Below are 12087 nucleotides of genomic sequence, written 5' to 3'. Positions count from 1 at the left end.
TTTTTCAGATTTCTCCAACCACAGTCTTCCTGTTCGCCTTTTTTTTTTTAATCTAAGTGCACAAGTCCATCACCCTGCGTGCTGACGAGTTTCGTGCGTGTCCTGCGCGGCACCCTTCCCCAGTGTCCTGCGTGGCACTCTACCGTTCCTGGTCCTGCGTGACCTTTTAGGGCGACCTATTACAGCCATTCTCCTTCACCCCTGTGTCTCTCGCTCCTCGGGCTGGGTTTCAGATCTCGTATGTGTGCCGTTCTCTTCTTCCTGTCGCCCTCCTTTCTTAGGTTGCAGATAACCGGGGATATAAAGTCCTCTATCTGGTATGGCCCATCGCAGTGGTATAGCAGAGAAAACTAAATATTTTTGATTGGGCAAAAAGTGTCCTTGATCCTCGATAAGGACTACATTAAATCGGGGACATTTTTCCGATCACAGAAAGCCGTCGCACGTTCCGATCGATCCAAAACTAAGGGAGAAAACTAGATATGTATGACTGGGGATGTTGAAGTCCTTACCGAAGGATCAAGGAGCTTTTCTCATCACGACAGGCCATGGAACGCCTCGATCGGGCCTCAAATAACGGAGAAGTCAAGATATATATATCTTGAGAAAATATCCTTGATCCTTGATCCTTGATCCTTGATAAGGACTCCATCAAATCAGGGACTTTTTCCGATCACAGGAAGCCGTCGCACGCTCCGATCGGTCAAAAAATAAGGGAGAAAACTAGATATGTATGACTGGGGATGTTGAAGTCCTTACCGAAGGATCAAGGAGCTTTTCTCATCACGACAGGCCATGGAACGACTCGCTATTTATTCTTACATGCCACCGCCGACCTGTCTTCTTCATCCCGTGCTGCTCGGACCCTCCTTGGCCTGGGTGAGTTCTCCCGACCCGGATGACTTTTACTCAATCCTTCCTCCCTTTCCAGCTCGCCCTCTGCCCTCAATGCGGGCCGCTTGCCGCGATTCCGCTCGTGAACAATGGGTCCTCCGCCCCTCCGCCCGGGCTGGAATCTTGGGCTCACATCCCAGGGCAACTCCTATGCGCCACCGGCGCAGGTGACAGGTGTCTCCCTCACACAGTGGCTCGGACCCGAGGATCATCCGACTCCTCGCCCGGTAGTCCACGCATGAGCGGCACCCGTCGTTCCGGCCCGACGCTCGTAGTTGCCTCGTGAGTCCGCGTTGAGGCGTGAGCCTGGCCCCTGGGTTTTTCCTGGTCATCCGCTGTCTGAGATTACACTCCCCGACCCTGGATTCGCCTCCCAGCTTTGGGTGACGCGTTTCCTGTTCAGGTTTGCTGAGCTTTTCCTCTTCTCGTTTTATTTTCCTTTCTTTTTACTAATTTTCGCTTTTTTTCAGATTTCTCCACCCACAGTCCTCCTGTTCGCCTTTTTTTTTTTTTAATCTAAGTGCACAAGTCCATCACCCTGCGTGCTGACGAGTCTCGTGCGTGTCCTGCGCGGCACCCTTCCCCAGTGTCCTGCGTGGCACTCTACCGTTCCTGGTCCTGCGTGACCTTTTAGGGCGACCTATTACAGCCATTCTCCTTCACCCCTGTGTCTCTCGCTCCTCGGGTTGGGGTTTCAGATCTCGTATGTGTGCCGTTCTCTTCTTCCTGTCGCCCTCCTTTCTTAGGTTGCAGATAACCGGGGATATAAAGTCCTCTATCTGGTATGGCCCATCGCAGTGGTATAGCAGAGAAAACTAAATATTTTTGATTGGGCAAAAAGTGTCCTTGATCCTCGATAAGGACTACATTAAATCGGGGACATTTTTCCGATCACAGAAAGCCGTCGCACGTTCCGATCGATCCAAAAATAAGGGAGAAAACTAGATATGTATGACTGGGGATGTTGAAGTCCTTGCCGAAGGATCAAGGAGCTTTTCTCATCACGACAGGCCCTGGAACGCCTCGATCGGGCCTCAAATAACGGAGAAGTCAAGATATATATATCTTGAGAAAATATCCTTGATCCTTGATCCTTGATAAGGACTCCATCAAATCAGGGACTTTTTCCGATCACAGGAAGCCGTCGCACGCTCCGATCGGTCAAAAAATAAGGGAGAAAACTAGATATGTATGACTGGGGATGTTGAAGTCCTTACCGAAGGATCAAGGAGCTTTTCTCATCACGACAGGCCATGGAACGACTCGATCGGGCCTCAAATAACGGAGAACTCAAGATATACATATATGTCTGGAGTATATATCCTTGATCCTTGATAAGGACTCCATCACATCAGGGACATTTTTCCGATCGCAGGATGCCGTCACATGTCCCGATCGGGCCTCAAATATCGGAGAAAATAACAAAAGTTTTTGTTGTCAATTGCTGTACAAAATTTATTCTTGAAAAACGAACATATGGAAAAACAGAAAAGTAAAATTAAAAGGAATTTTAAAAAACCGGGACCTTCTGCTAATTTCTGTTCGCCTGGTATCCCAGACGTGAAATTCTCGTCTTCCACCATTTTAAGCGGCCGAAGAACGGAAAAAGTGGCTAAAGAAAATATGAAAAAACGTTGAAAAATTTTGGAATTTGAAAAATGGCGGGAAAAATAAAAAAATTTAAGAAAGACCAGTGACCTTGTGCAGATTTCTGTTCGCCTGGTATCCGAGATTTGAAATTCCCGTTTTTGGCCATTTGAGCGGTCGCTAGTTGAAAGTTGTACAACAACAAGAATACATTTTGTACAACAATTGACAACAAAAACTTTTGTTGTTTTCTTCGTTATTTGAGGACCGATCGGGACATGCGACGGCATCCTGCGATCGGAAAAATGTCCCTGATGTGATGGAGTCCTTATCAAAGACCAAGGATCAAGGATATTTACTCCAGACATATACATATGTACATATATCTTGACTTCTCCGTTATTTGAGGCCCGATCGAGGCGTTCCATGGCCTGCCGTGATGAGAAAAGCTCCTTGACCCTTCGGTAAGGACTTCAACATCCCCAGTCATACATATCTAGTTTTCTCCCTTATTTTTGGACCGATCGGAACGTGCGACGGCTTCCTGTGATCGGAAAAAGTCCCTGATTTGATGGAGTCCTTATCAAGGACCAAGGATCAAGGATCAAGGATATTTTCTCCAGATATATATATCTTGACTTCTCCGTTATTTGAGGCCCGATCGAGGCGTTCCATGGCCTGCCGTGATGAGAAAAGCTCCTTGATCCTTCGGTAAGGACTTCAACATCCCCAGTCATACATATCTAGTTTTCTCCCTTATTTTTGGACCGATCGGAACGTGCGACCGCTTCCTGTGATCGGAAAAAGTCCCTGATTTGATGGAGTCCTTATCAAGGACCAAGGATCAAGGATATTTTCTCAAGATATATATATCTTGACTTCTCCGTTATTTGAGGCCCGATCGAGGCGTTCCAGGGCCTGCCGTGATGAGAAAAGCTCCTTGATCCTTCGGCAAGGACTTCAACATCCCCAGTCATACATATCTAGTTTTCTCCCTTATTTTTGGATCGATCGGAACGTGCGACGGCTTCCTGTGATCGGAAAAATGTCCCCGATTTAATGTAGTCCTTATCAAGGATCAAGGACATTTTCCCCAATCAAAAATATTTAGTTTTCTCTGCTATACCACTGCGATGGGCCATACCAGATAGAGGACTTTATATACCCGGTTATCTGCAACCTAAGAAAGGAGGGCGACAGGAAGAAGAGAACGGCACACATACGAGATCTGAAACCCCAACCCGAGGAGAGAGAGACACAGGGGTGAAGGAGAATGGCTGTAATAGGTCGCCCTAAAAGGTCACGCAGGACCAGGAACGGTAGAGTGCCACGCAGGACACTGGGGAAGGGTGCCGCGCAGGACACGCACGAGACTCGTCAGCACGCAGGGTGATGGACTTGTGCACTTAGATTAAAAAAAAAAAAAAAGGCGAACAGGAAGACTGTGGTTGGAGAAATCTGAAAAAAGCGAAAATTAGTAAAAAGAAAGGAAAATAAAACGAGAAGAGGAAAAGCTCAGCAAACCTGAACAGGAAACGCGTCACCCAAAGCTGGGAGGCGAATCCAGGGTCGGGGAGTGTAATCTCAGACAGCGGATGACCAGGAAAAACCCAGGGGCCAGGCTCACGCCTCAACGCGGACTCACGGGGCAACTACGAGCGTCGGGCCGGAACGACGGGTGCCGCTCATGCGTGGACTACCGGGCGAGGAGTCGGATGATCCTCGGGTCCGAGCCACTGTGTGAGGGAGACACCTGTCACCTGCGCCGGTGGCGCATAGGAGTTGCCCTGGGATGTGAGCCCAAGATTCCAGCCCGGGCGGAGGGTCGGAGGACCCATTGTTCACGAGCGGAATCGCGGCAAGCGGCCCGCATTGAGGGCAGAGGGCGAGCTGGAAAGGGAGGAAGGATTGAGTAAAAGTCATCCGGGTCGGGAGAACTCACCCAGGCCAAGGAGGGTCCGAGCAGCACGGGATGAAGAAGACAGGTCGGCGGTGGCATGTAAGAATAAATAGCAATTTTTATAACGATTAAAAGTAAATAATTAGCAATCCATTAATCCAATATCCAATATCCAATCCAATCGCCCTGTCTCTCTCTAACACACACGTAGCATAGGCGGCTTTGCTTAGAGTAAAACAATAGCGCCTATATCTCAGAGACTACAAAAGCTAGAGCAACCAAATTTGGTATCCACACTCCTAATATATCGGACCGAGACGAGTTTGTTTCAAAATTTCGCCACACCCCCTTCCGCCCCCGCAAAGGACGAAAATCTGGGGATATTCAAAAATCTCAGAGACTATTAAGGCTAGAGTAACCAAATTTGGTATCCGCACTCCTGTTAGATCTCACTATAAACCGTATTTCTCAAAATTTCGCCCCACCCCCTTCCGCCACCACAAAGAACGATAATCTGTTGCATCCACAATATTGAGGAGACGAGAAAACTAAAAACGCAGAATCATAGATAATGATCATATCTATCAGATTCCTGAATCTGGATCAGATCAGATCATTTTTATAGCCAATAGGAACAAATCAATTTGCAGTGGCTACGCAGCGCCCGACGTCACGCTCAGACTGATTTTCTGTCTCTCTCGCACGCACGCTTTGTCGTGTCGTTCAATATTAGCGGCGTCTGCCGGAGGAGAGCCATACTGACTAAGTATCGGGTATAACTGTAGAGTTGCGGTGTCCGCAGCAACTCACAACGTTCCCCCTCGTTTTTTTTATACCCGATACTCAAAATGAGTATTGGGGTATATTAGATTTGTGGTAAAAGTGGATGTGTGTAACGTCCAGAAGGAATCGTTTCCGCCCCCATACAGCATATATATTCTTGATCAGCATCAATAGCCGAGTCGATTGAGCCCTGTCTGTCTGTCCGTCTGTCCGTCCGTCCGTCCCCTTCAGCGCCTAGTGCTCAAAGACTATAAGAGCTAGAGCAACGATGTTTTGGATCCAGACTTCTGTGATATGTCACTGCTACAAAAATATTTCAAAACTTCGCCCCGCCCACTTCCGCCCCCACAAAGGACGAAAATCTGTGGCATCCACAATTTCGACGATACGAGAAAACTAAAAACGCAGAATCGTAGAAGATGACTATATCTTCTAGAGTGCAAAATCTGAACCAGATCGTATAATTATTATAGCCAGAATCAAGAAAACAATTTCATTTTTTCTCGCTCTGTCTCTCTCTAACACACAGGTTTCATGGTCGGTTTTGTCAATTGAAAAATATGAGTTCAAGGATCTCAGAACCTATAAGAGCCAGAGCAACCAAATTTGGTATCCACACCCCTTGATATCGGACCTTGACCGTTTCGTGTCCAAATTTCGCCACACCCCCTTCCGCCCCGCAAAGGACGAAAATCTAGGGCATCCACAAATCTCAGAGACTATTAAAGCTAGAGTAACCAAATTTGGTACCCGCACTTCTGTTAGATGTCACTATAAAACGTATATCTCAGAATTTCGCCCCACCCTTTTCCGCCCCACAAAGGACGAAAATCTGTTGCATCCACAATATTGCACATTCGAGAAAACTAAAAACGCAGAATCATAGATAATGACCATATCTATCAGATTGCTGAATCTGGATCAGATCAGATCATTTTTATAGCCAATAGGAACAAATCAATTTGCAGTGGCTACGCAGCGCCCGACGTCACGCTCAGACTGATTTTCTGTCTCTCTCGCACGCACGCTTTGTCGTGTCGTTCAATATTAGCGGCGTCTGCCGGAGGAGAGGCATACTGACTAAGTATCGGGTATAACTGTAGAGTTGCGGTGTCCGCAGCAACTCACAACGTTCCCCCTCGTTTTTTTTATACCCGATACTCAAAATGAGTATTGGGGTATATTAGATATGTGGTAAAAGTGGATGTGTGTAACGTCCAGATGGAATCGTTTCCGACCCCATAAAGTATATATATTCTTGATCAGCATCAATAGCCGAGTCGATTGAGCCCTGTCTGTCTGTCCGTCTGTCCGTCCGTCCCCTTCAGCGCCTAGTGCTCAAAGACTATAAGAGCTAGAGCAACGATGTTTTGGATCCAGACTTCTGTGATATGTCACTGCTCCAAAAATATTTCAAAACTTCGCCCCGCCCACTTCTCTAACACACACGTAGCATAGGCGGCTTTGCTTAGAGTAAAACATTAGCGCCTAGATCTCAGAGACTACAAAAGCTAGAGCAACCAAATTTGGTATCCACACTCCTAATATATCGGACCGAGACGAGTTTGTTTAAGACTATTATTAAGACTATTAAGATCCGCACTCCTGTTAGATCTCACTATAAAACGTATATCTCAAAATTTCACCCCACCCCCTTCCGCCCCCACAAAAGACGAAAATCTGTTGCATCCACAATATTGCAGATTCGAGAAAACTAAAAACGCAGAATCATAGATAATGACCATATCTATCAGATTGCTGAATCTGGATCAGATCAGATCATTTTTATAGCCAATAGGAACAAATCAATTTGCAGTGGCTACGCAGCGCCCGACGTCACGCTCAGACTGATTTTCTGTCTCTCTCGCACGCACTCCTTGTCGTGTCGTTTAATATTAGCGGCGTCTACCGGAGGAGAGCCATACTGACTAAGTATCGGGTATAACTGTAGAGTTGCGGTGTCCGCAGCAACTCACAACGTTCCCCCTCGTTTTTTTTATACCCGATACTCAAAATGAGTATTGGGGTATATTAGATATGTGGTAAAAGTGGATGTGTGTAACGTCCAGATGGAATCGTTTCCGACCCCATAAAGTATATATATTCTTGATCAGCATCAATAGCCGAGTCGATTGAGCCCTGTCTGTCTGTCCGTCTGTCCGTCCGTCCGTCTGTCCGTCCCCTTCAGCGCCTAGTGCTCAAAGACTATAAGAGCTAGAGCAACGATGTTTTGGATCCAGACTTCTGTGATATGTCACTGCTCCAAAAATATTTCAAAACTTCGCCCCGCCCACTTCCGCCCCCACAAAGGACGAAAATCTGTGGCATCCACAATTTTAAAGATATGAGAAAACCAAAAACGTAGAATTGTAGAGAATGACCATCTCTTTAAGACTGCGGAATCTGAATTGGATCGTATTATTATTATAGCCAGCATCAAGAAAACAATTTCATTTTTTCTCGCCCTGTCTCTCTCTAACACACACGTAGCATAGCCGGCTTTGCTTAGAGTAAAACAATAGCGCCTAGATCTCAGAGACTACAAAAGCTAGAGCAACCAAATTTGGTATCCACACTCCTAATATATCGGACCGAGACGAGTTTGTTTCAAAATTTCGCCACACCCCCTTCCGCCCCCGCAAAGGATGAAAATCTGGGGATATTCACAAATCTCAGAGACTATTAAGATTATTAAGACTATTATTAAGACTATTAAGATCCGCACTCCTGTTAGATCTCACTATAAAACGTATATCTCAAAATTTCACCCCACCCCCTTCCGCCCCCACAAAAGACGAAAATCTGTTGCATCCACAATATTGCAGATTCGAGAAAACTAAGAACGCAGAATCATAGATAATGACCATATCTATCAGATTGCTGAATCTGGATCAGATCAGATCATTTTTATAGCCAATAGGAACAAATCAATTTGCAGTGGCTACGCAGCGCCCGACGTCACGCTCAGACTGATTTTCTGTCTCTCTCGCACGCACTCTTTGTCGTGTCGTTCAATATTAGCGGCGTCTGCCGGAGGAGAGCCATACTGACTAAGTATCGGGTATAACTGTAGAGTTGCGGTGTCCGCAGCAACTCACAACGTTCCCCCTCGTTTTTTTTATACCCGATACTCAAAATGAGTATTGGGGTATATTAGATTTGTGGTAAAAGTGGATGTGTGTAACGTCCAGATGGAATCGTTTCCGACCCCATAAAGTATATATATTCTTGATCAGCATCAATAGCCGAGTCGATTGAGCCCTGTCTGTCTGTCCGTCTGTCCGATGTTGCTAGAGCAACGATGTTTTGGATCCAGACTTCTGTGATATGTCACTGCTACAAAAATATTTCAAAACTTCGCCCCGCCCACTTCCGCTCCCACAAAGGACGAAAATCTGTGGCATCCACAATTTGAAAGATACGAGAAAATCAAAAACGCAGAATCGTAGAGAATGACCATATCTTTTAGACTGCAAAATCTGAACCAGATGGAATATCTTTTATAGCCAGAATCAAGAAAACAATTTCATTTTTTCTCGCCCTGTCTCTCTCTAACACACACGTAGCATAGCCGGCTTTGCTTAGAGTAAAACATTAGCGCCTAGATCTCAGAGACTACAAAAGCTAGAGCAACCAAATTTGGTATCCACACTCCTAATATATCGGACCGAGACGAGTTTGTTTCAAAATTTCGCCACACCCCCTTCCGCCCTCGCAAAGGATAAAATCTGGGGATATTCACAAATCTCAGAGACTATTAAGGGTAGAGTAACCAAATTTGGTATCCGCACTCCTGTTAGATCTCTCTATAAAACGTATATCTCAAAATTTCGCCCCACCCCCTTCCGCCACCACAAAGGACGAAAATCTGTTGCATCCACAATATTGAGGACACGAGAAAACAAAAAACGCAGAATCATAGATAATGATCATATCTATCAGATTGCTGAATCTGGATCAGATCAGATCCTTTTTATAGCCAATAGGAACAAATCAATTTGCAGTGGCTACGCAGCGCCCGACGTCACGCTCAGACTGATTTTCTGTCTCTCTCGCACGCACTCCTTGTCGTGTCGTTTAATATTAGCGGCGTCTGCCGGAGGAGAGCCATACTGACTTAGTATCGGGTATAACTGTAGAGATGCGGTCTCCGCAGCAACTCACAACGTTCCCCCTCGTTATACCCGATACTCAAAATGAGTATTGGGGTATATTAGATTTGTGGTAAAAGTGGATGTGTGTAACGTCCAGAAGGAATCGTTTCCGACCCCATAAAGTATATATATTCTTGATCAGCATCAATAGCCGAGTCGATTGGGCCCTGTCTGTCTGTCTGTCTGTCCGTCTGTCCGTCTGTCCGTCTGTCCGTCCGTCCGTCTGTCCGTCCCCTTCAGCGCCTAGTGCTCAAAGACTATAAGAGCTAGAGCAACGATGTTTTGGATCCAGACTTCTGTGATATGTCACTGCTCCAAAAATATTTCAAAACTTCGCCCCGCCCACTTCCGCTCCCACAAAGGACGAAAATCTGTGGCATCCACAATTTTAAAGATACGAAAAAACCAAAAACGTAGAATTGTAGAGAATGACCATCTCTTTAAGACTGCGGAATCTGAATTGGATCGTATTATTATTATAGCCAGCATCAAGAAAACAATTTCATTTTTTCTCGCCCTGTCTCTCTCTAACACACACGTAGCATAGGCGGCTTTGCTTAGAGTAAAACATTAGCGCCTAGATCTCAGAGACTACAAAAGCTAGAGCAACCAAATTTGGTATCCACACTCCTAATATATCGGACCGAGACGAGTTTGTTTCAAAATTTCGCCACACCCCCTTCCGCCCCCGCAAAGGATGAAAATCTGGGGATATTCACAAATCTCAGAGACTATTAAGGCTAGAGTAACCAAATTTGGTATCCGCGCTCCTGTTAGATCTCACTATAAAACGTATATCTCAAAATTTCACCCCACCTCCTTCCGCCCCACAAAAGACGAAAATCTGTTGCATCCACAATATTGCACATTCGAGAAAACTAAAAACGCAGAATCATAGATAATGACCATATCTATCAGATTGCTGAATCTGGATCAGATCAGATCATTTTTATAGCCAATAGGAACAAATCAATTTGCAGTGGCTACGCAGCGCCCGACGTCACGCTCAGACTGATTTTCTGTCTCTCTCGCACGCACTCCTTGTCGTGTCGTTTAATATTAGCGGCGTCTGCCGGAGGAGAGCCATACTGACTTAGTATCGGGTATAACTGTAGAGATGCGGTGTCCGCAGCAACTCACAACGTTCCCCCTCGTTTATACCCGATACTCAAAATGAGTATTGGGGTATATTAGATTTGTGGTAAAAGTGGATGTGTGTAACGTCCAGAAGGAATCGTTTCCGACCCCATAAAGTATATATATTCTTGATCAGCATCAATAGCCGAGTCGATTGAGCCCTGTCTGTCTGTCCGTCTGTCCGTCCGTCCGTCTGTCCGTCCCCTTCAGCGCCTAGTGCTCAAAGACTATAAGAGCTAGAGCAACGATGTTTTGGACCCAGACTTCTGTGATATGTCACTGCTACAAAAATATTTCATAACTTCGCTCCGCCCACTTCCGCCCCCACAAAGGACGAAAATCTGTGGCATCCACAATTTTAAAGATATGAGAAAACCAAAAACGTAGAATTGTAGAGAATGACCATCTCTTTAAGACTGCGGAATCTGAATTGGATCGTATTATTATTATAGCCAGCATCAAGAAAACAATTTCATTTTTTCTCGCCCTGTCTCTCTCTAACACACACGTAGCATAGGCGGCTTTGCTTAGAGTAAAACATTAGCGCCTAGATCTCAGAGACTATAAAAGCTAGAGCAACCAAATTTGGTATCCACACTCCTAATATATCGGACCGAGACGAGTTTGTTTCAAAATTTCGCCACATCCCCTTCCGCCCCCGCAAAGGATGAAAATCTGGGGATATTCACAAATCTCAGAGACTATTAAGGCTAGAGTAACCAAATTTGGTATTCGCACTCCTGTTAGATCTCACTATAAAACGTATATCTCAAAATTTCACCCCACCCCCTTCCGCCCCCACAAAAGACGAAAATCTGTTGCATCCACAATATTGCAGATTCGAGAAAACTAAAAACGCAGAATCATAGATAATGACCATATCTATCAGATCGCTGAATCTGGATCAGATCAGATCATTTTTATAGCCAATAGGAACAAATCAATTTGCAGTGGCTACGCAGCGCCCGACGTCACGCTCAGACTGATTTTCTGTCTCTCTCGCACGCACTCTTTGTCGTGTCGTTCAATATTAGCGGCGTCTGCCGGAGGAGAGCCATACTGACTAAGTATCGGGTATAACTGTAGAGTTGCGGTGTCCGCAGCAACTCACAACGTTCCCCCTCGTTTTTTTTATACCCGATACTCAAAATGAGTATTGGGGTATATTAGATTTGTGGTAAAAGTGGATGTGTGTAACGTCCAGAAGGAATCGTTTCCGACCCCATAAAGTATATATATTCTTGATCAGCATCAATAGCCTAGTCGATTTGGCCATGCCTGTCTGTCCGTCTGTCCGTCCGTCCGTCTATCGGTCCCCTTCAGCGCCTAGTGCTCAAACACTATAAGAGCTAGAGCAACGATGTTTTGGATCCAGACTTCTGTGATATGTCACTGATACAAAAATATTTCAAAACTTTGCCCCGCCCACTTCCGCCCCCACAAAGGCGAAAATCTGTGGCATCCACAATTTCGACGATACGAGAAAACTAAAAACGCAGAATCGTAGAAGATGACTATATCTTCTAGAGTGCAAAGTCTGAACCAGATCGTATTATTATTATAGCCAGCATCAAGAAAACAATTTCATTTTTTCTCGCCCTGTCTCTCTCTAACACACACGTAGCATAGGCG

This window comes from Drosophila miranda (genome assembly GCF_003369915.1).
Source record: "Drosophila miranda strain MSH22 chromosome Y unlocalized genomic scaffold, D.miranda_PacBio2.1 Contig_Y1_pilon, whole genome shotgun sequence".
Taxonomy (NCBI): Eukaryota; Metazoa; Arthropoda; class Insecta; order Diptera; family Drosophilidae; genus Drosophila; species Drosophila miranda.
Note: the sequence above shows the minus strand (reverse complement) of the source record.